Genomic DNA, 16,033 nt, shown 5'->3' with positions numbered 1-16,033 from the left:
ATGGGTGCCAAACCCAAAAAGCTTGGAGACTGTCTGCCTAGAGGAAGGTGAACGTCAGTGGAGGTGGTGGCAGTGAGAGCCCTCCCCCTAAGTTCCTAAGATCCAAAAGGTAAACCAGAATTGCCCAGGTCGTGGTGCCAGAAGCAAGGTACAATTAGACCTCTCCCTGCTTTTCTTCCTATCAGTGAGGATGACACCCTGTGAGATTGCCTGAGAAGCAAGTGGGTTGGGACGGTCACAGAACAGCCTTCTCATTCCCTGAGCAGCCCCAGGTTGTGGCCCCCATGACTCAAAGAGACCAGCCTTCCTCCCAGAGTGATGAGCTCTGCTGGTTAAAGGAGCAAATGGCGAAAGACATTAAAAAGTTCAACATCACTTGTCCTAGAAGAAATGCACATTAAAACTGTTAAGAATACCTTGTTCTTCAACCATCAGTTGCATAGATTTAAACAAACGAGTAGTTGGCCAGAGTAGAGAAACAGGTGTTCTCTTATGTACCAATGGGTGTGTAAATTGGCAAAATCTTTCTGTAGGCAATTTGAAAACATTGGCCAAGGGCTTAAAAACTATAGATCTACCCACCCATCAATTTCTCCTCTGGGTTATTTTTTTGAAGGAAATAATCACATTTGTATTGTTACATATAATACATACATAAGAGCTTGTTATTCAACCACTTATTCATTCTACACACACTTATTAGTGTCTTTTATAAGGCGGACTCTGTGCTAGATGCTGCAACACAGCAAAGAATAAAATAGGGCTCCAGCTCGCCTGGAGGTTACTGATAATCATTGCTGTGTTATTTATCACAGGGAAGAATCAGAAACTAACAAAACGAGCAATATTAGTGTTTCTTTTTGCAGTTATGAATGACTGTAGCCATTATAAATTGTAGAATTCACTGGAAAATATTCACATGAGGTGGTTGAGTGGGAAAAAAGCAGTTAACAAAACTGTGTTTATAATATAAGCCTCCTCGTGGCCTTGAGGGCTCAGAGAAAGGCCACAGCTCTGCCTAGCATTTGAGACAGATGTAATTTAGAACAAATAGACTTCTCTTTAGTGAGAAATAAAACTAGACAGAACAAAAGAGCATTGGGAAATATGCCCATCATTTCTTCTTCATGAATGTTTTCTGAGGATGATTCTAGAAGGAACTAGAAATAATAGCACCATTGATAAAAAGATTCTGAGAGGCAGTAAGATACAGCTAAGGAACTACAGCCCAACTGAAAATAAGCACCTCATCCAATAATTTTAAAAAACCTCCAATCAATAAAATGTCCCTAAGAGAAATGGGCTTGCTCGTACGTTGCTGATATACAGTGCCTTGTTACAAACTTTTGAGAAGGCAAATAGTGATAGCTATCAAAGTTCTTAATGTCACTACCATAACGTAGCAGTTTCACCTACAGGAGTATACCTATAGGAGTACTTATGCCTGCATTTAAAAATCTGAATAAGGAAATGAAAATTAACCAGAACATGCATAATGGGAGTCCCATAAGGAGAAAAGAGAGAAAAGAGGCAGAAAGACTATTTGGAGAAATAATGGCCAAAAATTTCCCAAACTTGATGGAAAAGATCAATCTGCACATCCTAGAAACTCAGCAAACTCCAGTGGGATCAACTCAAAGAGATCCACACTGAAATACACATAGTCAAGCTGTCTAAAGCCAAAGATGAAGAGAGAATCTTGAAAGTAGCAAGAGAACAATGCCACATCATGTGCAAGAGATCCTTGGTGAAATTAATGGCTGACTTCTCATCTGAAATTATGGAGTCCAGCAGTCAGTGGGATGACATATTTCAAGTGCTGAAACAAAAAAACAGAATTGCACATCCAGCAAAATATCCTTTCAAAATGGAGAAGACATTCAAATAAATATAAGCACCTTTGACCATACTGAGTCCCAAGAATATGGAGGAAAAGGCCAGACATACCACACATTTAGGGAAGCTCTACCAAGGACTTTCTACTTCTGCCTTCTAGATCAATAGCACGGTATAGGGAGGAACATTTGGTTTTTCTTATTGGTTCTCACTTCTGGGCTTCCCCTATTTTCTCAGGAATGCATCTACTCACCAAAAAAAAAAAAAGAGAAGATGCAAATGAAGATGCAAATGAAGAAGGGGATATCACCACCAACCTTATAGAAATAAAAAGGATTATAAGGGAATACTATGAATAGCCAACAAACTAGGTAACTTAGATGAATTCCTAAGAAGACACAAACTACCTAAACTGACTTAAGAAGAAATAGAAAACCTGAATAAACCTATAACAACTAAAGACTTTGAATTAGTAATTTAAAAATTTCCCACAAAGAACATCCCAGGCCCAGATTACTTCACTGGTAATTTAAAGAAGAATTAACACCAACCATTCACAAACTCTTTAAAAATGTAGAATAGGAGGGAATACTTCCTCTTCATTCTTTGAGGCCAGAATTACCTTCATACCAAAACCAGACATCTTAAGAAGAGAAAACCACAGATTAATACCCCTCATAAATATAGATGCAAAAATTCTCAGTGAAATAAAAGATAAACAATTCCAGAAATGCATAAGAAGAATTACACACTATGACAAAGTGGGATTTATACCAAGAATGCAAAGTTGGTTTAACATCCAAAAATAAATCAACTTAATACACCATATTAGTAGAATAAAGGGAAAAAATATGATCCTCTCAATACACACAGAAAAAGCATTTGACAAAATTCAACACCTTTCTGTGATATCAAAAAAAAAAAACAACAACAACAAACTAGAATAGAAGGGAAACTCTTCACCTAATACAGGGCATTTAAGAAAAAACCACAGGTAACACCATACTTAATGGTCAGAGACAACGCTTTCTCCCTTAGAGCAAAACAAGGATGTCTGCTCTCACTACTTCTGTTCTATATTGTACTGGAGATTCCAGTCAAGACAAGAAAAAGAAAAGGCATTCAGATTGAAAAGGAAAACAAAACTCTATCTATTTGCAGAAGACATGATCTTGTATATAGAAAATTCTGAAGAATCACACACACACTATTAGAACTAATAAATTCAGCAAGATCACAGGATACAAAGACATTATACAAAAGACAAATGTATTTCTATACACTATCAATGAACAATCCAAAATGAAATTAAGAAAACTATTGTATTTACAATAGCATCAAAAAGAATAAAATACTTCTGGATAAATTTAACAAAAGAAGTGTAAAATTTGTACACTGAAAACTACAAAATACTATTTTGTACAAAACTACAAAATAGTATTTTGTACAAAGCTACAAAATAGTATTAGAAAGAAATTTAAAACTTAGGGAATTCCCTGGTGGTTCAGTGGTTAGGACTCCACTCGGTGCTCTCACTGCCAGGGGCCTGGAGAACTAAAATTCCATGAGCCGCAAAGAGCAGCCCAAAAAAGAGAAATTTAGAACTTAAATAAATGGAAAGACATCCAATGTTTGTGGCTTACAAGACAGTATTATTAAAATGGCAATACTTCTCAAATCGATCTACAGATTCAATGCAATACCTATCAAAAATCCAAGCTGGGCTGTTTGGAGAAATTGGCAAGTTGATTCTAAAATTCAAAAGGAAATGGAAGACATCTGTAATAGCTGAAACAATCTTGAAAAAGAACAAAGTTGGAGGACTCACAATCCTCAACATCAAAACTTACTACAAAGCTAGAGTAATCAAGACTTGGTGGTAGTGACACAAAGAGAGTGATATATACCAATGGAATAGAATTGGAATTCCAGAAATGAACACTTATATTTATGGTAAACAGACTGTTGGCAAGAGTGCCAAGATAACTGGATGGGTGAATTAATAGTCTTTTCAACAGATGGTGCCAGAACAACTGGATATCCACATGCAAAAGAATGAAGTTGGATCTTTATCTTACAGCATACACAAAGATTAGCTCAAAATAGATCATAGACCAAAATGTAAGAGCTAAAACTATAAAAATTTTAAAAGAAAACTTAGGAATAAATCTTTGTAAACTTGGGTTAGGCAATGCCTTTTTAGATACAGCGTCAAAAGCGCAAGTAACAAAAGAAAAAACAGAAAATTGGAATTTTTCAAAATTAAAAAGGTTTGTGCTTCAAATGACACCACCAAGAAGTAAACAGGCAATCCATAGGAGAAAATATTTGCAAATCATTTGTGGTAAGAAAATTGTATTCAAAATATATCAAGAGCACTTACAATTTAACAATGAAAAAGATAACCCAATTAAAAAATGTGCCAAGGATTTAAATAGATATTTGTCCAAAGATATACAAATGGCCAATAAGCACAAGAAACTATGCTCAGTATAATTGATCATTAGGGAATTGCAAATCAAAACCATAATATGATGCCATTTCATATCCACTAAGATAGCTATAATAAAAATACAGACAATGACAAGAGTTGGAGAGGATGTGGAGAAACTGGGATCCTCATAAGTTGCTGAGGAATGTAAAATGGTGCAGCCACTTGGGAAGACAGTTTGGTCGTTCCTCAAAATATTAAATATAGAGTTTCTGTATGACTCATTCCCCTCCTAGGTATATACCCAAGAGAAATGAAAACATATATCTACGCAAAACTTGTACACAAATATTTATAATAGCATTATCGACAACAGCCAAAAGGTGGAAACAACTCAGATGTCCATCAACTGATGAATAGATAAAGAAAATGTGGTATATCTGCACAATGGAATATTATTCAACCATAAAAAAGAATGAAATACTGATACATGTTACAACATGGATGAGCCTTGAAAACATGCTTGGTGAAAGAAGCCAGCCCCCAAAGACAGTAAGAATGTATGTATATGTGACTGCATGTGTTGTATGGTACCATTTACAGTTGACCCTTGAACAACAGGGGTTTAAACTGTGTGGGTCCACTTATACATGGATTTTTTTCAATAAATTCGTACTACAGTAATACACAATTTGCAGTTGATTGAATCCAAGGTTGCGGAAACTTGGATATAGGGAGGGTTGGCTGCAAAGTTATACACGGATTTTCTACTGCAAGGAACGTAGGTGTCCCCAACCCCTACATTGTTCAAGAGTCAACTGTATATGAAATGACCAAAACAGGCAAATGTATAGAGACAGAAAATAGAATAGTGGCTTCTTAGAGCTGGGGAGGGTGGGGAATTGGGAGTTATTGCTAATGGGTTTGGGCTTTCTTTGGGTGATGATGAAAATATTCTAAAGTTAGGTTGTAGTAATGACTGCACAATTCTTTGAACATACTAAAAACTACTGAGTTGTACACTTTAATGGGTAAATTTTATAGTATGTGAATTATATCTCAAGAAAGCTGTTTCTAAAAAGTGAGTTCACCTTTAAAGCTAATAATTAAGCAAATTAATGTATTAATGTAATTTTAGGACAATGTGATCATTTCCTTATGAATTTTATGGATGTTGTAGGAACTAGGCTTCAAAGTTTTTCATTGTAAAAAGAATTACTGAAGCTTTTATTCTATTTCTTCATTGAGGAATTATCTCTACTTCTTCATTTTACCTTAAGGAACAATACTAATTATTAAAATCTTGATCTTTCCGGTTTTCCCTCCTCCCTAAGAAACCACAATAATAGGTAGCTAAATTAGTAAGATAATAATAACCAGAAAAATATCTGCTAAAGCAATAGGTTTCAGACATTTTTTACTATAGCTCACATTGAGAAATATTTTATCTTGCCTCCTAGTACATGCCAGTATGTAAGTAACTTAAATAGAATTTTCATGAATCAGTATTTACCCACTACCATGTATAACACCCTCTAATAGTTTTTCCTATTCTATTTTATTTCATTTTTGGAAATGCTGGTTGTGACTCAATAAATTGATTTTTATGAACCACTAATGGGCCCCCAAAAGTGGGTCTGAATCATAATTAGTCCACTTGCTATCAGAAAGTGTGGATTCAGCTTTTTGTTTTAGGAAAAAACAAAATTTTGGAAAAAATTATCAAAAATAAGTGTATATATGTTCATTAATGTTTTTATGGAAAACAATCTGATGGTACAGTAGGCTGGCCAGGCAAATTAAATGGTCTAGGAATACAGATAGATCATAAGAAAATGTATCTGAACAGAGGCAGGAATAGGGCTCCATGTGGATGCTTGTTTATTGAGATAGATGAGAAGGATGAAGAAGGTTAAAAAAAAAAAAAAAGAAGAAGAAGAAGCACACTGTGGGGACTTACCTGGCAGTTCAGTGGTTAAGACTCCACGCTTCCACTGCAGGGGGCGCAGTTTCCATGCCTGGTCGGGGAACTAAGATCCTGCAAGCCACAGCCAAAAACAAAAAAGAAGCACACTGAGAAGAGATTAGAGCAACTCCAAGGAAAGCTATATAGCTGTATGCCAAATTTCTGATTACCTTATCACCTTCCTCTTAGTCAGTCAAGCTTTACACGCTGATTTTCTAATGCAATAATTCAGTCACACTGGATTAGCCTGAAGTTTGATTTGGAGGGCTGACAACCCAATCTTGGTTTTTTTGTTTTATTTTGTTTTTGTTTCAACTGTCACTTTATTTGCAAGATGGTTGAATTAATTCAAATTTAAACTATAACTTGATAATTTTTAGTCAGGTACCAAATTTTATTCAAAGCGAACTGCTTATTCAAAAGTGATCATGGAACAACTCAAAATGCAGAGCAAGAAGGATGAGAGAAACATCTTACTGGCCCATAGATTGTTTTAATTCTCTCATTATATGAAACTCAAACTTTTCATTTTTAGGAAAGGGAAGCTAAGTTCAGTAGAGAGCAATATAGAAAGACTTTGTCACATAGACTAATTTCCATTTAGTCAGTCAACTGTTTCTAGCTGTCTCAATTGGGACAGATGCATTTACAGAACTGGCTGTGCTTGAGCCTTCTTTGCAAGCAGCTTTAGGTCTGCAATGCACTTGGCAATTGTCTCCTTCTCCTGCTACCAGAGATGCTCTGTACCACATTCTTCTCCACCCAGTTTATCATGTGCCCTTGTTCTTTAGACGCATCATATTCTGCACAGAGATGTGGTAGTCCAGGCGATTCTTTACCTCCTTGTATGCACTATGCAGCCGTTCCCAGTAAGGAACCTCCAAGGCCATGGCAATGTTATTCCTCTGGACATCAAAAAGGTAATGGCACTTTTGAACCAGTGCCTGCTGTGACTTCTCCAGATCAACTGCATCCTGGATTTGTTTGATGGAAGCCTGTTTCACTTCTTCGAGTTGGGCAGTTTTTTGCTCATTGAGTTTATCAGCAAATTCCCCAATAGAGGCAGCATATATTTTAATTACATAGACAAGAACCCCTATTTTTGATATGGCAGAGAAGGTCTCTGCAGTTATCACATATATTTCTTTGGAGAGTAAATATAAGATAAGCCCAGTTCCGAGCACGTAGGGTCCTGTTAACACCAGTTTTAGGATAAAGGAACTAGAAAAATTCCTCAGGGATCAGCCCCAAACAAACTTTTCCTCCATATTCAGGAAGAGGTGGTACAGGGGCAAGACTTGGCTGCCCTTTGTGAAAGATCCTTGTTGCCTGCAATACCCCTGGACCAAGGAGGGCTGCATTCTTCAGAGAGGGGGCAGCTGCGGTGGCGGCAGAAAGCACCACCCGGGACAGCATTGTCAGGTAGCGTCCACACAACAGTCCACACTGGGTCTTCACGCCCCAGTGACCGCGACAGGAGATTCTGTGAGGGGCAGAAACAAGGTGGTCCCAATCTCGTTTTGATGATATTTTGGACTTGAAGCCAGTAGAGATCTCTCTTTTGTATAACTTAGCTCAGCCTTGAAAAATTATACCAGCAATAATAGCATCATCATTTTACAATGAAAGTCGAATTGGAATGTGAATAAAAGTGCCACTGGCCAAGGGCCCCTATGCACTAATTATGTCTTATTTGAAAATCTGACCCAAGTATCTGACAATCAAAGAGGATATCTTTCATCTTGCCATTATTTTTCAGTTATGCCATCTGGCTCATATAACCAGAAGAAAACTTGGCACCTATATCCAATGAGAATGACTGTCGGTTCTCAAAACATCTTATTTTCTCTTCCTGAGAATAAGTGACAACTGATCTCAATGTATAAGTACTTATGTAAAACAAGGGACTTGGGGTAAGGGGATATTTTTTTTAAGAAAATAGGGTTGTTGGGGCTTCCCTGGTGGCGCAGTGGTTGAGAGTCCGCCTGCCGATGCAGGGGACGCGGGTTCGTGCCCCGGTCCGGGAAGATCCCACATGCCGTGGAGCGGCTGGGCCCTTGAGCCATGGCCGCTGAGCCTGCGCATCTGGAGCCTGTGCTCCGCAACAGGAGAGGCCACAACAGTGAGAGGTCCGCGTACCGCCAAAAAAAAAAAAAAATAGAAAATAGGGTTGGAAGAGCATTTTGGTGTCAACAGATATCTCTAACTATGTTCTAGCAGTATAACCTAATTTATATTTCTTTGTGTTTGTCTCTGAATTTTCAGTTCGGTTTAACAAACACTTTTTGAGCACCTGCTATATGAGATGGAATGAGCCAAGCACTAAATGAATATACCAAGTTGTATTAGTCAGCGAAATGGCTCTAGCTCTGTAAGAAAGAAAACATTGGATATCAGTGGCTTAATCCCATGGAAGTTAATTTTACCCTCGCTTAATAACTCAGTGATGCTGCTTTAGGTCAGCAGGCAACTTTCTTCCACCTGATGATCCAGGGATTTGGGTTTCACCTATCTTGAGTTCCTGGTATGCTCTAGGGTAACAAAATCTTTGGCTTCAAGCTGCCTAAGAGGAGGAAGAGTGAAGAAGGCAGGCACACTTCTTTTTTTTTAAATTCTTTTCTAAAAATTCTTTTCCATAATGGTTTATCGTAGGATACTGAATACAGTTCTCTGTGCTATACAGTAGGACCTTGTTGGTATCCATTGTATATATGTAAAAGCTTACACCTCTTAACCCCAACCTCCCACTCCATCCCTCCCCCAACCCCTCCCCGTTGGCAACCAGCAGTCTGTTCTCTGTGTCCGTGATTCTGTTTCTGTTTCATAGATAGGTTCATTTGTGTCATATTTTAGATTCCACATATAAGTGATATCATATAGTATTTGTCTTTCTCTTTCTGACTTACTTCACTTAGTATGATAATCTCTAGTTGCATGCATGTTGCTGCAAATGGCATTATTTTGTTCTTTTTTATGGCTATTCCATTGTGTATATATATATATGTACCACATTTTCTTTATCCATTCATCTGTCGATGGATGTTTAGTTTGTTTCTTTGTCTTGACTATTGTGAATAGTGCTGCTGTGAACATAAGGGTGCATGCATCTTTTTGAATTATACCTCTATTTTTAGTTTTCTGAGGAACCTCCATACTGTTTTCCATAGTGGCTGCACCAACTTACATTCCCACCAACAGTGTAGGGAGATTCGCTTTTCCCCACGCCCTCTCCAGCATTTGTCATCTGTAGACTTTTTTGATGATGGCCATTCTGACCAGTGTGAGGTGGGACCTCACTGTAGCTTTGATTTGCATTTCTCTGATAGTTAGCGACGTTAAGCATCTTTTCACGCAGGCACACTTAAAACTCCCAGCCCAGAAGTGACACCTGTCACTTCCACTTACATTCAACCAGTAAGAACAAATCATTCAGGCACCCCTGGCTGTACAATACTGACCACTGTAGTCCCTGGTTGGGTAGCCACTTTCCTGCAACAAGTTTACACTCAAGAAGGAAGGGAACAAGTTAAAGGTCTCCGTCATTCAGATTGTGTAAGATGTAGCTTCTTCCACCTTCAAAGAACCTTCCTCGGAGTAGAGAAAAAGGTCGACAAGGGAAATAGCGTGGAGGTGACGTTTGAGAAGATGATTCTTGATTGACAGACAGAACTGCCAGGTAGCGTTGGTAAGAGGGGCATTCTAGGTGGAGCGACTGACACTAACAAAGCATGGAGGTGGGGAGAGAATGTTGAGTAACTAGTTTTCCTGGAACAAAGCTTAGCAAAGGAGAGAGATAAGCTTAAAATGTTGGTTAGGGGCTTCCCTGGTGGCGCAGTGGTTGAGAATCTACCTGCCAATGCAGGGGACACGGGTTCGAGCCCTGCTCTGGGAAGATCCCACATGCCACGGAGCAACTAGGTCCGTGAGCCACGATTACTGAGCCTGCGCGTCTGGAGCCTGTGCTCTGCAACAAGAGAGGCCGCGATAGTCAGAGGCCCGCGCACCGCGATGAAGAGTGGCCCCCGCTTGCCGCAACTAGAGAAAGCCCTCGCACAGAAACGAAGACCCAACACAGCCATAAATAAATAAATAAATAAATAAATAAAAATGTTGGTTAGGTCAACATTATGTCAGGCCTTGAATGTTGGGAGAAAGAGTTTGAATTCTGTGCTTCCATTATCATGATTATCATGCATTTTTAACACAAGGGCCCCAGAACAATGGTAGCATTAATCCCTGATGAATAACAGTCACAGTCCAGACAATACATTCAGTATGAAGGGATTTCGTTTTTTCAGATGGTAACACTAATGACAGCATTGTATTGCATTCACAGGCTGTAATAGATTCCAACATTTTGCATTTGTTTCCACGTGTCTTGGTGTTTACGAAATACAATCCAAACATTTCCACTTCACTCTTACTCCTTCTCCCAGGCTTATCTTACATAGTTATCTAGAGATGCCAGGGGTAGCCTTACACACTGATAGCACACACTGGCCGTGCCTCCCCTCAGGTGTGGCAGAGGACCTTCCCAGGGCTGTGAAGGCTGAATGCCGACACCAAACACTGCACGTTCCAAAAATGTGACTGCCCCTCCCCTCCCACCAATGGCTCAGTTACAATATTAAGGTCAACAGTGGTGTGTAATTTATACTGAACATTTAATGGGCATAAATGTTTGTTTTTAAAAATTCAGGTGCAAAGAGATGGGAGGGGCACATACAACAGCATTGGGGAGCCTTAGGAAAGTAGTAACTGGACTAGAAATTAAACGTTTTCTGAAAGTGTTTAGGTTTCTGACTCTAGCGTTCCGTGAATTGTGACTCTGATGTACAGCCCTCCAAATCAACAGTGGCTTCAAAATATACCCAAGTTGAACATTTTAAAAATTCTGATTGCAGGTAGGATCTGACTGTCTGCATTGTGCTGCATATATCAGTGTATTTGTTGTCTTCCTCTTTGAAATAGGGTAGGAAGGAAAGAGACGAATTAACAAATAGGTTACAGAGAGATGCTGCCTTCGTCTCTCCCACGGAAGTCTTATTTGAGGCTGTTTGACCTGCCTTACCAGATACTTTCTGGTTCTTTCAATTCCATTTAATATAATGCAGTTTTGCAAACAGGTTTTAAGCCACCGTTATCTTGGTTTAAAATAGTCTAAATAAGTAAGATATAAACTAGAGTTTAGTTGTATAGAGCTCTTAATATTATGTACTTAATCTTTTTTGCTTCATAAAATGAGACAGTTATAAGCAATTGTTTTCACAACCATCAATATTTTTAAAATTCACATTCATAACCATTTTCCCCCACTATAAAATTAGCCACAAAATTTAAAAGATAATATTAGAAGTTGGTGAGGATACTGTGAGATGAACATTTTCATTCACTGATGCTGTTAATTTAAGTAAGAACAAACTTTCTGGAAAGTAATTTGGCACAAATGTATCAAGGGCTGAAAATGTCTGTTCCATTTGTCTCTATTATATACACATTCATAAACAGCAAAAAGACACTCTCCCCTCAAATAAAACAAAACCCAGAAAACCCAAAGTGTTAATGGTGGTTATCTCTTGGTGATAGGATAATAGGTAGTTTTACTTTGGAATTATATATATTTTTTAAATGTCTCCCCAGTGAAAAAATATTATTATTATTATTTATTTATTTATTTATTTTGCGGTACGCGGGCCTCTCACTGTTGTGGCCTCTCCCGTTGCGGAGCAGGCTCCGGACACGCAGGCCCAGCGGCCATGGCCCATGGGCCCAGCCGCTCCGCAGCATGTGGGATCCTCCCGGACCGGGGCACGAACCCGTGTCCCCTGCATCGGCAGGCAGCCTCTCAACCACTGCACCACCAGGGAAGCCCCAGAAATATTATTTTTATGATTATGGTTAAAAATCCTTTCCATCATTTAAGAATATTTATAAAGAATTCTAATAAAATCAGAAGCTATTCATAATATTCAGTGAGAATACCATATTTTATAAAGAATATAATATCAACTAATGCTATATGTACGTGTGCATATATGTACAAATATATAACCATTTGCCAAATAAATACATCTAAGGCCTAAAATGAGATACAAATGAACTAAGTCTAAAACCATGTTTATTAATCTGTTAGGATTGTTGGAATATGAATCATGGATTATTTTTAATTAATTTTATTAATTTTCTGAGCTTGTATTGCTTTCATATTCAGAAAAAAATACTTAAAAATCAAATAGAAAAAAACCTTTACAGAGAATGATTATATCACTCTAGTCACTGTATGGTTTATAAATCACGTCAAGTTGTCAGCTTCCTCATTTGTAAATTAAGGAGATTAGACTCGGTGTTTTCTAAGATATCTGCAGGGCCTAAAAGACTCAGTCTATGAAGTATACAGCCCCAATACCGAATATGAAAGCAATGGACCGCGTCTATTGTAAATCTGAAAGGACTCCGACCTTGGGTGTCATGATATAATAATCAGAGCACAGCCTTAGCATTTAAGAAACTTGATTACAATCCTGGTTGGGTCTCATTTTCCTCACTTGAAAAGTGGGGATAATAACAAAGTCCCCAAAGGATTGAAAAGGGGTTGAAATGTGTGAAATGTGGTAACGAATCTGAAGGCCTTCGCATGTTGGCTAGCATGGAGTAGGTGCTTCCTAAATGATAGTTTTCTCAATAATCCGAGACCTGATCAGTAAATTTGCCAGATGGCACGGGACTGCCGTTTGCAGTCCCTGGATCTAAACTCCCATTTTGAACCCTGCAGCTGGAAGTGGAGGGTGACCTTTGTGAGGACTAAGCCATTTCAGCTTGGGGAAGTTGAGACGGGGGTGCGGGTGGGACCTGAGTGCACGGTCTGGGTGACCAGGTCTTCGGGGTTCTCTAGTCCTGGGCGAGGAAAACTGGGCAGCACAGGGCACAGAGGCAAAGCCTGGCCTTGTGTTTCCCTTTGCTCCTGCTTGCTCACCTGCCCACCAGTCTTTCTTCCTCCTCCCCTCCCTTTCTTCAGAAAAAATGTAACATTATAGATTCCTTGGCAGTCTCCATGCTTGGCACCAGAGCTTGAATATTAAGTAAGATTGGTGCTGACCTTAAAGGAGCTTATCATCTCATCTGGGAGCAGAAAATAATAAAAAAATCGCCAGCCCACATGATCAGCCCTGAACACAGGGTAGACTGATGGTGACAACAGAAGCGGGCTGGTTTCTAGCAGGCTTTGCCTGAAGCCTCTGAGCTCCACTTCAGCCTGAGCAGCACCTAGGGTTTCAACATGGCACCAAAATTCAAGCCGCCTTCTAATTGGTCTTATACATTCCGTGATAGACCATGATAACAAAATCTATCTTTGTGGCAGGAAAGAATTTCAAAAATTCTTTGACAGAATTTACATTGCAGAGACATTTTTTGGAAATGCTATGTGGACTATTATTCTGTCACAATGGTCCGTATCAATGACATTTTAAAAAGTATGCCCATGGGCTTCCCTGGTGGCGCAGTGGTTGGGAGTCCGCCTGCCGATGCAGGGGACGCGGGTTCGTGCCCCGGTCCGGGAAGATCCCACATGCCGCGGAGCGGCTGGGCCCGTGAGCCATGGCCGCTGAGCCTGCGCATCCGGAGCCTGTGCTCCGCAACGGGAGAGGCCACAGCAGTGAGAGGCCCGCATACCGCAAAAAAAAAAAAAAAAAAAAAAAAAAAAAGTATGCTCACCTGTTAACTAGATTGGTTTCCATTTCTGGATATATTCCAGAATGCCTTAGATAAAATTCCTGTGTATAATTACTGCTGACCTTATCAAGTATGATAGGTTTAGTCACTCCATGGGAAGTGCAAAGAGAAAATACAACAGACATCAACAAAAAGCCTTTGCTATGAAGAGTATTCACTGCTTTTAGTATCTGTTTAGTAGTGGAAATGTTTTATTAGATCCACCAATAAAAATTTGGAAGGGATAGTAGGTGGGCTACAGGACATGGTGAGAGAAGACTTCTCAAAGGTAATTCCCCCTAGATAATTTTTCTTTCTGACAGAAGTAGATTTTGCTCCAGCGGTCAAAATGTGTTTGGGGTAGAGAGGGGGGCACCCCATCAGGAACTACACGTGGAGATATCAATAGCCTGGCTCCTCCAGTAAAGAACTTCTAGGAACCAAGCTTGCCAATGAGAAGTGTGTGAGGTAAGGAGAGGACGGAAATAGGCTTATGACCAGATCAGGAAGGGTGTAGACCATGCTTAAGAATTAGGAACAGCAACTTGACAACAGAAAAACAAAACAAACAAAAAAAAACAGATTAAAAACAAAGGACTTGACATTTCTCCAAAAAAGATGTACAAATGACCAACAAACATGAAAAGATGCTCAATTTCACTAATCACCAGGGGATGGCCACTGTAAAATAATAATAATAATACAATAGTCTCTGCCAGCATCACTACTCTTACACTTTGGGGCCATTATTAAGTAAAATAAAGGTTACTTGAGCACAGACACTGAGATATCATGACAGATGAGCTGATAACCAAGACGGCTGCTAAGTGACGAAAGGGTGGATTCGCTGGACAAAGGGAGGATACACATCCTGTGTGGGTTGGAGTGTGATGGCTCGAGATTTCATCACGCTACTCAGAATGGCCCGCAATCTAAAACTTATGAATTGTTTATTTCTAGAATTTTTCCATGTAATATTTTTGGACCACAGCTAACTGAAACCACAGAAAGTGAAACCACAGATAAGGGGTGGGGGGACTAATGCAATAAGTATCAGCGAAGATGTGGAAAAATTAGAACCCTTGTGCACTGTTGGGAATGTGAAATAGTATAGCCACTATGGAAGACAGTATGGAAGTTTCTGAAAAATAGAATCATCATGTGATCCAGTAATCCCACTTCTTGGTATTTATCCAAAAGAACAGAAAGCAGGATCTCGAAGAGGTATTTGTACACTTTTGCTCAAAGCAGCATTATTCACAATAGCCAAGAGATGGCAGCAACCCAAATGCCCATCAATGGATGAATGGAGGAACAAAATGTGGTGATATATACATGCAGTGGAATATTATTCAGTCTTAAAAAGGAAGTCCTGTCACCTGCTACAGCATGGATGAACCTTGAGGACATTATGCTAAGTGAAATAAGCCCGTCACAAGAGGACAGATGCTGCATGATTCCACTTACATGAGGTATCTAAAGTTGCTAACTCATAGACACAAAATAGAATAGTGATTATCAAGGACTGGGGGCAGGGGAAATGGGGAGTTGTTCAATGGGTATCGGGTTTCAGTTCTGCAAGATGAAAAACTTCAAGAGATCCATTGCACAACAATGTGCTTATAGTTAATTAACACTCCAGTGGTAAATTTTATGTTATTTTTATTTAATTAATAAAACTTTATTATAAAGGAATATCACACGAAGTGTGGTGTAATAAAAAAAAAACCTGGAAATTTTCCCAAAAGACTGGTAAATGTGAGTTCAGACATGTGATTAAAAGCTGCATTTGAAAATTCATAAAACTCTTCCTGACTAATTTCAAATGACTTATTGACACATCCAAGGCAAACAATAACTACGATTTGCCACTTTTAAACCACAATAAAAAAAAAAAAAAGAAAAGAAAGAACTGGGAAGTCTCTTGAAGGCAATGGGCCATTCCCTGAAGCATTTTAAAGCTGGGGGGGACAAGCCACACTTGCATTTGTCATAGCAACCTCTTGGGAATGTGTTTGATGCATTGGTCATGGAACGGGCTGGAGCCTGGAGAGACCAGCTGCGGGCCTGCCATGTTCCAGATACGGGTT

The 16,033-nt window shown here is 39.2% G+C and overlaps 1 pseudogene; it reads right to left on the bottom strand.

The window, feature by feature from the left end:
* Nucleotides 1-6,584: 6,584 nt before the first annotated feature.
* Nucleotides 6,585-7,669, bottom strand: LOC132521674 (ATP synthase F(0) complex subunit B1, mitochondrial-like; annotated as a pseudogene).
* Between the last annotated feature and the right edge of the window lie 8,364 nt (nt 7,670-16,033).

Source organism: Lagenorhynchus albirostris, chromosome 6 (genome assembly GCF_949774975.1).
Source record: "Lagenorhynchus albirostris chromosome 6, mLagAlb1.1, whole genome shotgun sequence".
NCBI lineage: Eukaryota > Metazoa > Chordata > Mammalia > Artiodactyla > Delphinidae > Lagenorhynchus > Lagenorhynchus albirostris.
The sequence above is the reverse complement of the archived record's forward strand: the minus strand, read 5'-3'. Positions and strand labels throughout refer to the sequence as shown.